Source organism: Motacilla alba, chromosome Z (genome assembly GCF_015832195.1).
Source record: "Motacilla alba alba isolate MOTALB_02 chromosome Z, Motacilla_alba_V1.0_pri, whole genome shotgun sequence".
NCBI lineage: Eukaryota > Metazoa > Chordata > Aves > Passeriformes > Motacillidae > Motacilla > Motacilla alba.
Genome location: NC_052046.1, coordinates 1,750,052 through 1,766,907, shown reverse-complemented (window position 1 = coordinate 1,766,907; position 16,856 = coordinate 1,750,052). Strand labels below are relative to the sequence as shown.

Here is a 16,856-nt window from a genome sequence, read left to right as displayed (position 1 = left end):
TCCATTTTCAGAAAAATTAAGAAGCCCTCCCTGAAAGGGACAAAAATCTCTATTGTACATTTCCATACTGATGGTGCGTCTCATTAAAAACAAAAATCCCCAGAGGAACCCCAATAAAACAACTGTCCACAGACATAAGTTCTCCCCCTGCATCACATGAGCACTTCCAAAGGTCAATACTAGGAAGAAATTTCTCCCTGTGAGGGTGGGCAGGCCCTGGCACAGGGTGCCCAGAGCAGCTGTGACTGTCCCTGGATCCCTGGCAGTGTCCCAGGCCAGGCTGGATGGGGCTTGGAGCAGCCTGGGACAGTGGAAGGTGTCCATGCCCTCCACCTTCAGCTGGTATAAATCACCACAGCAGCCCTTCCACCCAGCTCTCACTCTTAAGACACCAGGACTTCTTTGACTACACGAGCTATAAAACCTTCTGTCCATCCCATAGCTGGCTGGGGCCCTCAGTGCTAGAAGCTGTAAGCAACAAAAAGACCCCAAAATTAGCTATTGCAGCAGACACATCCAGGTCATATTTTTCTTCTTCTGCATGCCAGAGTTTTTTCCTCTTTAAGGAAAACTCAGTAACTCAGTGCTTCCCCTTTTATTCCTCTTTCAACTAACAATTTCCAAGCTTTAAAGTCGAAACAACAACAACAAAAAGAAAACAAAAACAAAACAAAACAAAAAACTCTTCACCCCATCATTATTTTAATATCCGAATATCAGGTGGAGGACAGTGGGCCTTGCAAAGCTGGACAGTGAGTTGGTTGGTGGAAATAGTCTGGCTTTTTCCCATTAAAATAATTTTGGTAGGGTTAATGTGCAATCCCACCACTGCCACCAGCAAAGAGGAGGATGAGCAGGGAGCAAGGACATGGCTTGAGGATTTCAGTGCCTTGTCAGGTCTGAGTGAGCCTCAGTGAGCTACAGCCCTTTTGCAAACAAAAACTAGAGGCAGAAGAGGGTCAGAAATGGTGCAGGTGTCTCAGGTGACATCACACCAGCCAGCACAAGGTCACCTTGCTGAGTACATCTGGGTGAGGAACAGCCTAAGAAAACACTGAAGATTCTGCCAGTTCTGCACGGATCCAATCTTGAACAAGAAGGGCTGCAAACCTCGCACATGGAGATCTGCAGTGCTCAGTCTGGGCTGAGGAGGACTCTCTTTTCCTTTTGCCCTCCACGAAGACTTGAGCACCTCCTCCCTGAGCACCTCCAGCTCCAAGGAACAGCAAAACCCAACCATGGTCCCTGTGGAAAACAGCATCCCTGTGGAAAACAGCACCAGCACTGCCTATTCCTAAGCCCAGTCATGCAGCAGCCACCTGTCACAATCTCCTCATCAGCACCCGTCCCTCATCCACAGAGAAAAGCTGCTCCATGCAGATACACAACCTTGTTACATTCTTAATTAATCACCATTGATAACCAATCGGTGTGGCTGGCCAGCCAACCTGCCATGCCTGCAGCAGAGCCTCCTCTCGCTCAGCTGGTGAAGGACCTGACCTGGACAGGGCTGGACAGAGAGCTCTGCCTCTGGGGAGGGAGGAGGAGAGCCCATGGGAAGGTGGGGAAAGGATCATCCTGGCCATGGACCCTGAGGAAGACCCACAGCACAAGGTCAGGGTGAGGAGACACTGGAGATGGGGGAGCAGGAAAGGACATGAAGCATGGCAACGGGGAGGAAGATTTACCCCTCTGGGTCATCTCAATCACCTGGGTGTCCCCAGGACATGAGTCACCAGACACTCCTTAGTCAGCCCAGCCACCCCAGGCACCACCAGCCCCGGGGCCAGTGCGGTGTGGGGAGCCCTGGGGAAGCACTGGAAGGAGCCACCAGCCTCAGGGAGCACTGTCTGAACGTCTGCATGTTGGAAACCACTTTAAAACACCCCCTAATATCAATAAAAATAGTCTAAGAGCAAAAGAGATGTTAACACACAACTGCCAATACACCGAGGGCGCACACCCCACACCGAACCCACCAGGGTGGCTGCCAAAACCCCCAGAGATGTCCCCATCCCCAGCAGCTCCCCAGCATCAGATGAGGCAGAAGGTGAAAGGAAAAGGTGTTCAGCAGTATTCAGTGTGGCAGAAAAAATGGTTTGTGGGTTGGGGTTTGGGTTTTTTTGTTGTTTTTTGTTTTTTTTTAAACCACACCTGCAGATCATCCACCCATTTGTGACCCTCCAGACTCATCCACACTCTCACCACTTGCAAGCTGCTTCCCAACAAGGACCAACTTTGTTACGAAAAAGTACAGGGCCTGAGGCAAAATTAGCTTTTTTGTCTCCCAAACAGGCAATCATCTCTTGCACAACTATGCAAGTCTAAAACGCAGGAGAGGCAATATTAAGCTTTACTAAAATGGTGCCTTCAAAGTACAAATTGTTGCAACATGTGAAAATAACATGGGGGAATTGCAGTTGTGGAGAATTTGGGGAACTTTTTATTTTATAGTTTTCAAGCATACCAGGCTCCCAGTCGAGGTGACCCAAAAAAAAAAAAATCACTACTTTCAGCTGTGCTACACATAGCACCCCATTTTTAGACTATTTTAGAGGAGGTAAAATAATCTGCTTCTCTGTTCCTCCTGAAGACCCACAGATATGTTCCTTTCAGTATTTAAAGGGAACTTATAAAAAAGATGGAAAGGGACTTTTCACATGGGCATGTAGTGATAGGTTTTAAAGTCAGACTTTTAAATTTAGATTAGATGTTACAAAGAAATCCTTCCCTGTGAGGGTGGAGAGGCCCTGGCACAGGTTTCCCAGAGAAGCTGTGGCTGCCCTCGATCCCTGGAAGTTTCCAAGGCCAGGCTGGGCAAGGCTTGAAGCAGCCTGGGATAGTGGAAGGTGTCCTGGATGAGCTTTGAGAATCCTGCCAACCCAAACCATTCTACAGAAGACCTTAAAAAAGGCATCAAAACATAACACAGACTGTGCTACAGAGTATGTACATACATGTACAGACAAATCTACTTAAATGGGATACTCAAGCTGCATCAGCATCACAAAAAATTAAGTTAACACACTTTTCCATATTTTGAAGAGGATCCCTAAAATGGGTCATTTCTAACATGATACCATTAATTTACCTGTCCATGTTTGTTTAGTGAAGCCTGTCTGTCCTGGGTCACTTGAACCTTAAAACCTGAACACGGGAAATTAACACACTGCAGCATTAATTACATGTTATGCAAGGACTCATTTTACAGCCTTATAGTTTGAAACAATTTAAAAGAAACCCTGCTGCTTGTGTCCTGCTTACAATTCACATGGCAACTCTGTGCTTCTGATCAGGCAGACCAAGAAGTGTTTATCTTTCTTGTGGGGAAAACAAACAACTGCATATCAGACATTAATTTAATTAATCAAGGGCACCAGGCAGCACCAGCCCTGCACCAATCACAGAAGAAAAGAATGAATACCCTGACCTGGAAAGACCCACAAGGACCATCAAAGCCCCACTCCTGGCCCTGCACAGGACAGCCCAAATAATCACAATGCTTGGAGCCTTTGGACTGGAGAGAAGATCAAGGTCCCCAGTACGGAATTCCAGCCCTAAAAAGAAACTCCAAAGTGGAAACACCCAAAGAAGAGGACAGTTCACAAAGGCCAGGCTGACCAGTAACAGCAGTGGCCACAAATCCCCGCTGAGCAACCTCACTAACTACCCACAGTCACACTTCTCTTCTCCCCTGTTTAATTCAAAGTCAAGATGCTCAGAAGCGACAGTGAATACCCCCAATATATGCTCTCACATCTCCTGGACTTCAGCCTGCTGAGCTGGCGGAGGTCACCATGCTCCTGCCCACCCTTTTCTCGGCTTCCCTTTGATCGCGCGCTCACCGCAGAGCAAGGCAACCTGAAAACAAAGGCCCCAAAGGGATCCATATTTCAAACTTGCCACTGGCTTCTGGCTCGTGCCCCTGTGCCAAGGCACAACAGGCTCTACAGAAGGGCTCATCTCCGTGGCACTCATGGAGTTCATCTCCTGCCAGTTAGCTTGAGGTCCCTACATTTGCTAATGCTGATTTGGTTACTGCCATCAGGCTTGATCAAGCATGCAAATCTTCAGGTCTCAAGCTAGACAAAGCCTGGAGAAAGGAGAAGGCTGGAGCAAACAAATATGTAAAAACAGGATTGATTTATTAAAATGGAAAAAAAAAAGGGGGGGGGGAGCAAGAAGTAAACTTTTCTCCTCCTTCCCGACCTCCTCCTGTGATGTGTGTTCTCAAACATGATGCAATGAGAGGGCTCCCACAGCACTGGAAAGGCTCCTGCCAACAGGAACAAGGGTCCAAGAGGTCCCCCAGAGCAAAGGCCACCTTGCAGACTGGTAGATAGTGTGCCCATTAGACAGAAGGTCTGTAAAAAGCAGCAACAGCAGGTTGAGAGGCTTCACTTCTCACTTTTCTTCAGTTTTTTCTCAGCCAATCAGTAACTCATACACGGCTACTTAGGGCTTGACTGGCAGGTGAAGGGAGAAAATTCTGCCCTTTCTACTCTGCTCAGGGAATACCTCACCTGCAGAGCTGTCTCCAGCACTGGGGTCCCCAGCACAAGAAGGACGTGGAGCTGCTGGAGCCAGCGCAGAGGAGGCCACGGAGATGCTGCCAGGGCTGAGCCCCTCTGCTCTGCAGCCAGCCTGGCACAGCTGGGGCTGTTCAGCTGCACCAGAGAAGGCTCCAGGGACACCTGCGAGCCCCTGCCAGGGCCTGCAGGGGCTCCAGGAGAGCTGCCCAGGCACTGGGGACAAGGCATGCAGGGCCAGCAGCCAGGCAATGGCTTCCCAGGGCCAGAGGGCAGGCCCAGATGGGATATTGGGCAGGAATTGCTGGCTGGGAGGGTGGGCAGGCCCTGGCCCAGGGTGCCCAGAGCAGCTGGGGCTGTCCCTGCATCCCTGGGTGTGCCCAAGGCCAGGCTGGATGGGGCTCGGAGCAACCTGGGACAGTGGAAGGTGTCCCTGCCCATGGCAGGGAATAGGGCTGGATGAGCTTTAAGGTCCCTTCCAGCCCAAACCGTTCTATAATTTTCTAGAGAATCATGCACCCCACAGCCCGAAGGAGACCATTTCTCTTGGCTGGAAAAGGCAACAACTTTCAGATAAGCCGTAGAGCTGCTGATTTTACCCAGTAAAAGACACAAATAAAATGTCCACATTATGTTCATAGAGGTGTCCAGCAGTTTCTGACAGGGTTCATGCTATCTGTGGACCCAAATTTTCCCTGCAGCTACAAGCAGAAGAAGTAATTTTGCATTTAGGGTCCTGAACCATGGTGCAGCTTTGTTATTAAACAGCTGACAGTACCCTGAAGCCTGAGTGCAGCGTTTTATGTGCAAGTGAGAGTTTACAGAGCATTTGTGTGTCATTTCTGATGAATGGTGCTGCATAAATGTTAGATCTTCAACCCATTGCTCTCACAAATACTATTTCTTCTCTTATTTATTTGTATTGCTGTAATTCATTCAGGTGCCAACCATGACTGAGGCTGTGCCATCAATATGCAGCCTGACAGCAGCAGCAAGAGACAACAGCAGCTCTACAGATCACACAGGAGGACAGGAAGCATCCTGGCTGGTGTTGGTGGGGAATGGTTCTAAAGGCAGAGAACATCCTCAAACCCCAAGGAAAACCCCAGCAAAGCAAAGCTTTGATGCACAGAGCACCCATCCAAGTGTTTCACCAGAAGAGGCACAGAAGCCCCACCTGTGGCACAAATGGGGCCACCATGTCCTCTTTCAAACGCAGGTGTGTGTGCCACCAAAACACCTAGACCATGAGGAGCTACAGGCCAGCAGCTCAGGGCTCTGCAAAGCCAGTCTCAGATCAAAGAACCACAGAATTCCTTTTTTACGGCTGGAAAAGCTCTCTAAAACGGAGTCCTAACGTTCCCCCAGCACTAGCAAGATGCCATATCCACACGGCTTCTAAATCCCTCCAGGGATGCAGACTCCACCACTGCCCTGGACAGACCATGTCAACATCTGCCAACACTTTCCGTGAAGAAATTTTCACTAATATGGAATCTAAACTGCCCTGGTGCAACTTGAGGCCATCTCATCTTGTCCCTGTGGTTTGCCCCAGCTGCCCTGGAGACCTGATTTCCTACAGGAGCAATAAACGCACGCCCCAGTGCTGGTTTGTGTGGACCAGCAGAATGAGATGCTATCAGCCCACAGCTCTCCTCTGCTCCAAAAGCACCCCGAGGCAGCGTGCAAGCCCTGCTGCTGCTGGGGAGCCGTGCAGCAGCTGGATTTGCAACACCCCAGCCCTGGCCTGGCAAGGTGTGGCCCTGCAATTTCCCTGGTGAAGCCAGCACCGTCTCCAGAAGCAGGCAGACGTGGTCCAGCAGCACACCTGGAGACGTGGGCTAGCTCCTGCCAGGTGCTGCCTGTGTCCCTGCCAGGCGTTCATCCCAAGAAGCACCTGCATGTGGACATCACCAAGCTGCTGCCACGCCAAGCCACACCTGACAAAAGTGTCACCAGGGTGGCCAGGACCTCCAAGGCATGAAGGTCTGCCAGTATCCCAGTGCTGCTCCCTAGGAATTTGTACCACAGACTGCAACAGCAGCAGAGCTGCCTCCTGGTTGTCCTTGCCACCTGGACAAGGTGGCAGTGCCACCCCACCCTTTTAGCTCTTTCTTCTGAGCCCTGTTCTTGGAGCATCCCCCTTTGGTGCTGGAGAACTGCTGGAGAAGGAGCCAGCAGCCTGGCAAGGACCACCACTCCCCACCCACCTGCTTCTTTCTCCTCCAAAAAACCCAAATGCAGACTTCTCAACCAACCAGGTTACGTAAATAAGCAAGGCACCTCCCAGTGACAGTAATGGAGAACTGATGTCTCATTAAAAAAATGAAACAGATTAATGAGAAGAGTGACTGTTGTTTCTTTGAGCTGGTCATGGTGAGATAAAAGGCAAAGCAAGACTCGGATCCCTTTTCACAGGAGTGCTGTAAAATGAGTGGCACAGACTCAGCAGAGCTGAAAATACATGGCAGGACACACTTTATCCCTCCAAACACACCTGATACTTTCTTCTCTGCCCTTCTTTTTCTCTCCCATACTGACTCTGGAAAAGCCAAACTTCATTCATAACAGAACCAAACTATTTCCTTTTTTTATTCTAATATTTCCTTGGTTTCTTAATAGGCGACCATCTGGGAGTGGGGGAGTAGAAAGGAAGCCCTGAAGCTTTTCAGACACAATAAATAAATTATATAAAAAAAAAGAAGTATGATTAAAACCAAAAAGCATAAACAAACAAGCCATGTTACCCAGAATAATGACTTCAGGGAAAAGCGCCAAAAAAATTGTATAAGCTTCTGGAGCGTGGCAAAAGAAGAGAAGAGAAGGGAACAGAAAGTCCTCACTGCTGAGGAGAATGTGCCACTGCAATGGGACAGAGGCTGGGACTACAGGGATGTCCTGGGCAAGCCAGGAAGGAGAAGGGTTTCACAGAGACTTAGATCCCAAATTTGTCTTCAGGCACCTGGTTTTGGTAACTGCAAAGGCCCAGCCCAGGGGCCTTTCCAAAGGGGCCCAGCCCTCTCAGACCTTTTCAAATTTTTTGTCAAATTTTAATTGCATCTGCTCCTCTCTGGTGAGACCCCACCTGGAGTCAAGCTTGGGAATCCTCAGTGCATGGAGGATGTGGGGCTGCTGGAATGAGTCCAGAGAAGGCCACGGAGATGCTGCCAGGGCTGAGCCCCTCTGCTCTGCAGCCAGCCTGGCACAGCTGGGGCTGTTCAGCTGCACCAGAGAAGGCTCCAGGGACACCTGCGAGCCCCTGCCAGGGCCTGCAGGGGCTCCAGGAGAGCTGCCCAGGCACTGGGGACAAGGCATGCAGGGCCAGCAGCCAGGCAATGGCTTCCCAGGGCCAGAGGGCAGGCCCAGATGGGATATTGGGCAGGAATTGCTGGCTGGGAGGGTGGGCAGGCCCTGGCCCAGGGTGCCCAGAGCAGCTGGGGCTGTCCCTGCATCCCTGGCAGTGTCCCAGGCCAGGCTGGACAGGGCTTGGAGCAACCAGGTGTAGTTGAAGATGGCCCTGCTCGTGAGGCTCCCTTGGGCCCACTTCTCGAGCTTGTCCAGGTCCCTCTGGATGCCATCCCATCACTCAGGCACGTCAACCGCACTCAGCTCAGTGTCATGTGCAAACACAAACCCCTCTGAGCTATTCTTGTTCTACAGCTTCATCATTTTCGGCAGCAGCACGCCATATTCTGCAGGGATGACAAACTGGGGGCACACAGGGTAGATGGCATTACACAGAACAAATCTGATTTCTTTCTGACAAGCAGGCAGCACAGAGGGATGCACCCATTGCTCCTGTCCTAGCAGGGAAGCATTTTGGGGGGGATACTTGGCACTCAGGGGTCCCCAGCCTGATGCAGAGCATTAAAAGTAACAGGGTGCCTCATGAAAGCTGTGGTGAGGAGGAGAGGGACACTGTGCAGCTCTGAGACAGGGCTAGCAGAAAATGGGCCAGCACAGGCAGCCACGCTCCTGAGACACTGACACTGCAGCAGAGAAGATAAATGACTGGCCCAAGGCCACGCAGCCAGGCAGTGTCCCCTCTACATGACTTTCAATCCCCGCTCCAGCACAGGACTGCTGAGGGATCCTTCAACAAAATGCTATATTGGCTTCGAAATCGTGAGATTTATTTTACACCTGAACACACTCACACATATAAATGTAGTTTTTTTCCCTGCCTCTTTCTCTTGTCCCTTCTCAGACGCACCCAAGCACATCTTAAAACCTCTCTGAAACACCAGAAGAAGTAAAAACTTTTTATTTCCCCACTAAAGGAGAACTCGTAGGGGTTAACTTGACTCCAGGAGCTGGGGCTTCACAATGAAGCAGGATGCTGCCAGCAGTCCCACCTGGCAAATCAGTGCCTGTATTTACAATTGTGCGCCCGGAGACTCTGCAAATATTTCCTAGAAGCTATAAACCCCATCCCAACAATTGCAATGGGAGTGGGGATAAATTAGCTGAAGCCTGTCACTTGGTGAAGTCACGCTGGAGGAGATCCATCCAGGTAATCCATCTTTCTGCTGTGTTATACAATGACACAGTAATGGCCAGCCCAGAGGGATTTCCTTCAGGAAAACTCAACTGTTACTAAAATGGTAAGTTAATACCAAGCAAGGGCTCAGCCGTCATCAGACCGAAGGATAGACGTGACAGGGAATAAAATATTACAGTCCCCATTCAAATATTTTTATTTACAAGAGCACAAATAAATAGACCTATCTGTAGGCTGCAAAGAGAGGAGGCAGGGATTAAAGGAGAAAACAAAAAAAAGACCTGCACGCATCGATTCCATCTTTGCCATTTTTCCTAATAAATAGCCTGGCACGGCTGTGCTGATAGGTAGCTGGGGTGGAGGAGGGCACGCTGCCCAGCTCTCACAGGGACACAGGACACAAATCTGAGCTCAGGCTCTGCCCTTTTGTGTTGATTAAAAAAAAAAAAAAAAAACCTAAGAAGAAAGGAAGAAAGCAAGAAAAGTTATGTGGCTAATAAAGGGCTCTATTGTGCCATCAATTTTTTAAGCTTTAATGATTTCGGGAGGAAGTTCAGCTCAGCAATCAATAGCACAATATGGGCAGGAGGGCTCGGAGGAAATTCAGCGCCGGAGCTGCGGCGAGGGCTGGCGGAAAGGGGGGCTCAGAGGAAGGGGGTTCCCCTCCTTCAGCGGGCAGGGGGGCTCCCAGGACACTGTACAGCGACCCTGTCCCCCTCCTGTTTAGCCCACTGGGTGTGAGCTCCCTCTCCTGCTGCACAGCGCGTGCAGCCAGGGGACAGCGGGGACATTTGGGGATACCACGGCTGCTGCCACGGCCAGGGAGCTGGAAAAGCACCCACGCCAGGTGGGATGCTCACTCCACGCCTGATGGGACTGAGCACATCCCAGGGATGCTCACAGCACACCAGGGACAGCCCAGGGACCATCACCCCACACTGAGCATATCCCAGGAATCATCACCCCACACTCCCCACACCGGGGCTGAGCACATCCCAGGGACCATCACCCCACACTGAGCACATCCCAGGAATCATCACTCCACACTGAGCATATCCCAGAAATTATCACCCCACACTCCCCACACCGGGGCTGAGAACATCCCAGGGATGGTCACCCCACACTGAGCATATCCCAGAGATCATCACCCCACACTGAGCATATCCCAGGGATCATCACTCCACATTGAGTACATCCCAGAAATTATCACACTCCCCACTGAGTGCTCACTCAGGAGCCCCACTCCTGGGACTGAGCACATCCCAGGGACGGTCACCCCACACTGGGTACATCCCGGGGATGATCACCCCACACTGAGCATATCCCAGAAATGAACACCCCACACTCCCCGAATCTGGGTTCAGCACATCCCAGAGATGCTCGCCCCACACCATGCCCATCCCTGGGATGCTCACCCCACACCCGGGCTGTGCCCACCCAGGGACACTCTCCTCCAGGCCCACGTGTCCCTAAGCCCCACATCCCGGGGCACACAGCCAGCCTCCCCCTGCTCCGGGAAGCTCCGCTCCTGCCCGCAGCAGCATACGTACCGCATCGCCGAGGCTCGGTGCTGCCGCCGGGATGCGGGGCTGTCCGGGGGATGATCCTGCGCCGGGCAAACCTAAGAGACACGGTGACACAGCGTGAGGCTCTCCAGCATCAGCGGGGACAGCGCCTCGCCCGAGGTGTCACCCTGGACAGGAGCCACAGCCGCCTCCCAGCTCTCACAGGCACGGCCAGCAGCTGGATAAAAACCGGGCTAAAAACCCACAGAGGGCTTCCCAACAATGTGGGGATCCCGAGCCGTCGGGTCCCCGTCCCGCTGCGAGATGCAGAGGAAAAACGATGGGATGAGGTAGGACGGGGCGGGACGGGACGGGACGGTCCGGGATCACCCCGCGCATCCCGTGCTTCCGCGCAAGGAAAAGCCGATCCTGCAAGTTGATCCCAAACGTCAGGGAGCGCTTCGCGGAGTGGGACCGCACCAGCTGCACCGCCAGCCCCCGCAGGCAGCAGGAACTCGGGCGAAAGTTTTGCCACGATCCAGGGGATATTAATAAAAATTACTAGCAGTAATTAATCAGAAAAAAAAATAATAGCAATTAATCAATAAAAACTAACGACCGTTGGAGAAGAAGAACGGGGGAATGGATGTCCGACCTGGGAGCCAGGAGCGCCGGTGACAGCAGCGCTGCCTCTGCGTGATGCTGCCGCAGCTCGGGGACACAGCGGGAGCACCGGGCACGGTCCCCCGGCACCGGGAGGGACGGAGGGAGGGACGGCAGGGGAGGGGAGATGAAGGAGGGGGGGCTGCCGCCGCCGCCGCCTCCCCCCGGCAGGAGGGTCCTGGCGGGGCTGGGGATGGAGGGACCCCCCCCCCGGTCCACCCCCGTCGGTGAAGGCAGCGGTTCCCACCCGGCAATTCCGGCAGTGAGGAAAAGGAGCGTGATTTCAAAACGGCAAACAAAATAGCAAATAAATAAATAAATAAATAAATAAAAATCGGAACTTACCGTCTAAAACGAATCAGCAGGGAGGGATCCGCGGGCAGCGCAGCGAGGGGAGCATCTCCCCCCGCTGTGGGACGGGACGGGACGGGGCGGGGCGGGGCAGCTCCGCGCACCTCGAAGGCGGGGGGGGGGGGGGGGGGGCGGCAGCGGCTACGGATGGCGACGGACACAGCACCGCGCCGGGCACCGCGGCACCGCCCGCCCCGTCCGGCGGCGCTGGCCCGCGGCTGCGGGCGGCTCGGCGGCGGTGGCGAGCCAAGGGCCCGGATGTCGCTGGCCCCGCGCCGGGGGGGCCACACGGGCCGCGGGAGGGGGGGGTGGGGGTGTCCTGCCCGCCCCGTCGGGGCGCCGGGCGCTGCCACGTGGGACCGCCGGGGGGGGGCGCCCCACCCTTCCCGCTCTCGCTCCTCCGTCTCTGTGCCTCAGTCACCCCCCCCCAGCCCCCCCCCTCCCCAGTCGCCGGGCTTGACAGGTCCACGCGACCAAACAAACCGCGGCGGACGGGCGGGCGGCGCGGCCAATGGGAGGGCGCGGCGGGGAGGACCGGCCAATGGGAGCGCGCGTGGGGCGGGACCGCCTGAGGGGAGCGCGGCGGAGGCGCCGCCCCCGGGGTCAGAGCGCCGCCCGCTGCCCTCGGGGTGCGGGGCTTGGGGAGCGTGAGGGGTGGGATCGCAGGGACGGGGAATGGCCTGGGTGCGAATGCGCCCGAAAGAGCATCCACGCCTACCTCCTGCCGTGGGCAGGTAGAGATTCTGCTGGACCAGTTTGCTCCAAGCCCCGTCCGTTCTGGCCTTGGAGACTTCAGGGATGGGGCAGTCACAGTTTCTCTGGGAAACCTGTGGCAGGACCTCACCACCAGCGTCGTCAAGTCCTTCTCCCAGAGCTGCTCTTTATTCCCAGTTTGGATTGATCCCGGGGGTCACCTCGCCTCAAGTGCAGCCTTGGCTCTTGAGCTTGTTAAACCTCAGAGATTCCCATGGCCCAGCTTCTCATGTCCCACACTGTTTGATGATTCCAGATGAAAAAACTCTAGCACGGAAATTTAAAAAAAATAACCAATGCATGGAGCAGAGCGGTACTCCAGCATCATCATCCTGCTGTGGGACCCCAGCCCATGTTGTGGGCAATTGCCTTACAATTGCCCTGATCCTGCAGGGATCCAGCAGCTCTGGATCCTCTCTGCATCCCCTTCCTAACTGCCTCACTCTGCCTGCATTCTCCAGTGAGAAAGAAAGCTTCTTGAAATGTTTGGTTTCCATGTTCATGTGGATCGCAAGCTTCGGGTGCCGCCGGGTGCCCTATGTATTGTTAGACAATCATCCCTCGAGCCAATCTGACAAAACCTGTGGATGACCCTTTATCACTCCTCAGACTTTCAAAGACTGCATGAGGGAAGAAAATATTATTTGCAGGGAAAGTAGACAAAGAACACACCTAAATCCAGGAAATACATGAAACTGGGATATCAAGAAGCCCCCCTTCTAGGTCTAATGATCTTGATCCCAAAACTGGTATTCTAAAAGACACCTTTTTTTTTTTTTTTTTTTTTTTTTAAGGGTTTTCTTTGGCAGGATGTTTTGGAAATTTGGGATTTTAAATTTTTTATTTTTTTTTTAAGTCCGACCTAGCCAACAATCACAATTTGTTTTTATTTCATCGGCTATCCTACCCTGTCATCAGGCTCCCATGCTTTCCCACTGGGTCCCTGAGTGCAGTCAGCACGATGCTGAGTCACAGAAGAACATTGTCAGCTTAGACTCAAAGCAGTGAGGCTTCCCCTTCAATATCAACTACTCGGAGAGAGCCTCCCTGTGTGCATCTAGAACATTTCCAGCATATTTGCACTCTGTTTTTTGGGATTCTCATCAAATGTTTCCAGTGAAACCCCATTTCAGGATGTTCCTTTAGAGTTTGTTGTTCTGCAGTCCATCTGTTTCAGGTGGAGGAGCCCAGCACAGCAGTCCAGCCTGGGATCTCTGCTCTATCTAATATCCAGTAAAACCATTGCTAACAGCTGATCCAGCCTGGGATCTGAGTGCCTTAATTAGTCAGAAGTCCCCAGCTTTAGTCAAAATCCATCACTAGTAATGTGTTTTTAGATTTAAAGGGAAGGTTTAAATTAGGAACAGTAGGAGCAGCTGCTGTGAGTTTGCTGGTAGAGGAATGTGTGCTCCTAACAAAAAGCAGAGGCAGGATTTGGGATCTTTTTCATCCAGAGGAAAGATGACATCCAGCTATGAAGTTCTCCATAAGGGGCAGAAGGGATTTTCTGCCCGTCTCTGCCTCCTTGGAAACACTCCTAAGCTTCATCTCATTCTCTAGGTCCAAACTTAGCACCTGATTATTTTTCAAACAGCAAACTTGTGTAAAGCACACTGACAGGAGCAACGTGATGCTGCTCCCTGATCTCCCCTCTACATCTCCTGCCTTCAAAAACACATGGAGGTGGAATCAAGAGTCCGAGCCCTCTGCAGCCAGAAGCTCCTTGGAGAGAGTGAGTGACACAAGACTGACGTGTACTAAGGATTCCCTCCTGCCTTTGTGTGGCAAACACTCACCAGCACAGCAGACAAGAGGCTGGGAGGGATGGGAGCTTTGGATGGAGGTGTCACAAGGCAGAAAGTGACACTTGTGTCTGCTTGTGGTTGTTTTCTCCTCCTGCCCAGCCACAGGCAAACTTGAAATGGGATGAAAACAGGGAAGATCCCAGCGTGAGATTGGAAATGGATAAAATAGAAATATAACTTTTTCTGCTCCACTTTGCATTTAGTTGTTTTTCAGGGTCCTGAGTGCATTAATTGGTATTAATTACCCTGACCAACATCACCTCCACCCATGCAACCACCACTAATTAGTCCAGAGGCTCTAATTAGGTTCTGGGCACTTTCCTGAGCTGTGTTGTTGTAGTACTTGGTTGTAGTCCTTCCCGGGGTTCTATGTCTTGGGTGAGCATCATACCCATGTTGTCACCTTGTTTGCAGTCCTGCTCCTGCTGTTTCCAAGAGGATCCTGGATCCAGTTCATGCCCTCACCTTGCCTGGGGTGCCTGGTGGTTCCTTTTTACCAGAACCTGGCCCTGACACTCCTCTTCAGATCCAGTGGGACGACATGCCTGCCTGTGCTGTGGTCATCCATGGCTCTTGGCTCACCTTGGCATGGCAGGAAGCATCGCTGAACCTGAACGCCCCACAGCACCTGGGAACCATAAGCACACTGTTCCTAGACCACATTCCCTTCCTGGCTCTCCAGGGCACACCTGGCTTTGGGTTCCCCAGCCAGTGCAGCTGAAATATGGTGGCTGTCTTGTGTCTGTAGGACTTGGCTTGTGGGGTCAGGAAAATGTGGGCACCCCTCTCTTACTGCCATGTTTGTTCCACTTGTACTTAAGGAGGTCTGTGGTCAAGCACTCTCCGGAATTTCCCAACAGATTTCTGATGTGTCAGGTTTATCCCCTCCTGGGAGCAGTAACTCAGCTCTGCTAGAAATGGCTCAACTCCGGCACCCGCTTGTAATGTAATTGAGTGTGGAAATTGGCAGGAGAGGTAGGGAGCTACCTCATCTTCATGCACATAATCAATAGCAAATCATTACTTAAAAAGTAAAGTGGTTGATGGTGTTTCTGTAGGGCAAGACATGCCCTGCATTTTCAGTCTTTGATTCATACTGCTTAGCATGCCATGAGATGGGGCTCGGCGAGTGACTCACATTGTAAAAGCTCTCCAGTTAGCTCCTGGTGATCCCTCTCAGCAAGTGTGTCATGATTGCTTCAGCATGTCTGAGTCTGTTCTCCATCCCAGCTCCCAAAGCCTTCAAGGCCCTTTTAGGGATTTCCCTAAGTCCAGACACTGGAGGGGTGGCACCAAGGCACGCATGGGGCTCTTGCCAGGATCAAGGCACTCTCACTCTGGATTAGGTCCAGCCTGCATGAAGCAGAGCATGATACAGCTCAGTCCACCTACAGACACTTGGATGGCTGAGGGAGCTGGGAAGGGGCTCAGCCTGGAGCAAAGGAGGCTCAGGGGGGACCTTGTGGCTCTGCACAGCTCCTGACAGGAGGGGACAGCCGGGGGGCTGGGCTCTGCTCCCAGGGAACAGGGACAGGAGGAGAGGGAACGGCCTCAAGTTGCATCAGGAGAAGTTTAGATTGAGTATTAGGGAAAATTTCTTCACTGGATGGATTTTGCAGGCTTGGCACAGCTGCCCAGGGCTGTGATGGCATCCCTGTCCCTGGAGGGATTTAAAAGCTGTGTGGATGTGGCACTTGGGCACATGGGTCAGTGCTGGCCTTGGTAGTGCTGGGGAAATGGTTGTACTCAATGGTCTTGGCGGTTTCTTCCAACCTGAATAATTCTGGGATTCTCTGTTAGGAAGCCCATGGCTTGGGGAGCACAAGCTGTGGCAACCTACTCCATCTTGCAGGAGAAGGGAACCTTGCTCCTGACTCCCACCACAGATGTGGGAGAGGCCATTCCCTTATGAAGAAGGTGGCATGCTGAAAGCATGTTGTCTGTATTAGTCACTTCCTTTGCAGATGCACCTTGGTGCTTCTGAATTTTCAGCCTTCCTAAACACGAGCTGCCCGTCCAAGTGCTCCTGCTCCAGTGAGGGATTCAGCCAAGGAAAGCAATCTTCCTTCTCTTACCATTGCAAGCTGTTTGCTGTACTTCCACAACCTTATCACTGATTTTGGTCTGGAGCTGTCCCTTCAAGAAGTGACAAAGCTTGGTAGGATTCTTTATTTATACACTGAGGATGCAGGGAGTGTTCCTTCACTGCTGCTTCCTGTTCTCTCCTTGCGCTGACAGCCAGCTGACTCTGCTTTGGTTCCCTGGAGCTACACTGGAGTTTCTGTAAGTTTGGATGGGTCCTTGGGAAGAGATGGGAGTTGGGAGACCCTGGAAGGAGGCTGCTTTGGCTGAGAGGAGGACAACACTGAGGAAGGGCAATAGCTTACCTGGGGCTTGCAAGATCTCCAGCCAGCAATGGCCTGAGCTACCCTCTCTGGGTTTGCAGCAGGACAGAATTGCTGGCTTGTGACCATATCACAGAATCCCAGGGTAGTTTGGGCTGGGAGGGACCTTAAAGCTCATGTCATTCACACTCATGTCCCATGGGCAGGGACACCTTCCTCAAGCCCAGCTTGCTCCAAGCCCCATCCAGCCTGGCCTTGGGCACTTCGAGGGATCCAGGGGCAGCCACAGCTGCTCTGGACAACCTGTGCCCACAGGAAGGAATTTCGTGCGAATATCTAATCTAAACCTCCACTCTTTAGGGCCATTAATCCTCCTGAGGACGCTGCTCATTTTCTCTGGACTC

At 52.4% G+C, this 16,856-nt stretch overlaps 1 protein-coding gene across 4 annotated transcripts in view; it reads right to left on the bottom strand.

The window, feature by feature from the left end:
- ZBTB7C (zinc finger and BTB domain containing 7C) overlaps positions 1 to 11,669 on the bottom strand; it is a 145,208-nt gene extending 133,539 nt beyond the window's left edge. For 2 of the 4 annotated variants that reach the window (XM_038124907.1, XM_038124909.1), the window contains exons 1-2: positions 11,544 to 11,669; positions 10,581 to 10,651 (exon numbers count right to left, since the gene is read on the bottom strand). The gene's annotated coding sequence lies outside the window, so the exon portion shown is untranslated. Of the gene's footprint in view, positions 1 to 10,580; positions 10,652 to 11,190; positions 11,360 to 11,543 lie in introns of those variants that run through there. The other 2 variants (XM_038124908.1, XM_038124910.1) reach the window with 1 other exon arrangement.
- Positions 11,670 to 16,856: the final 5,187 nt, after the last annotated feature.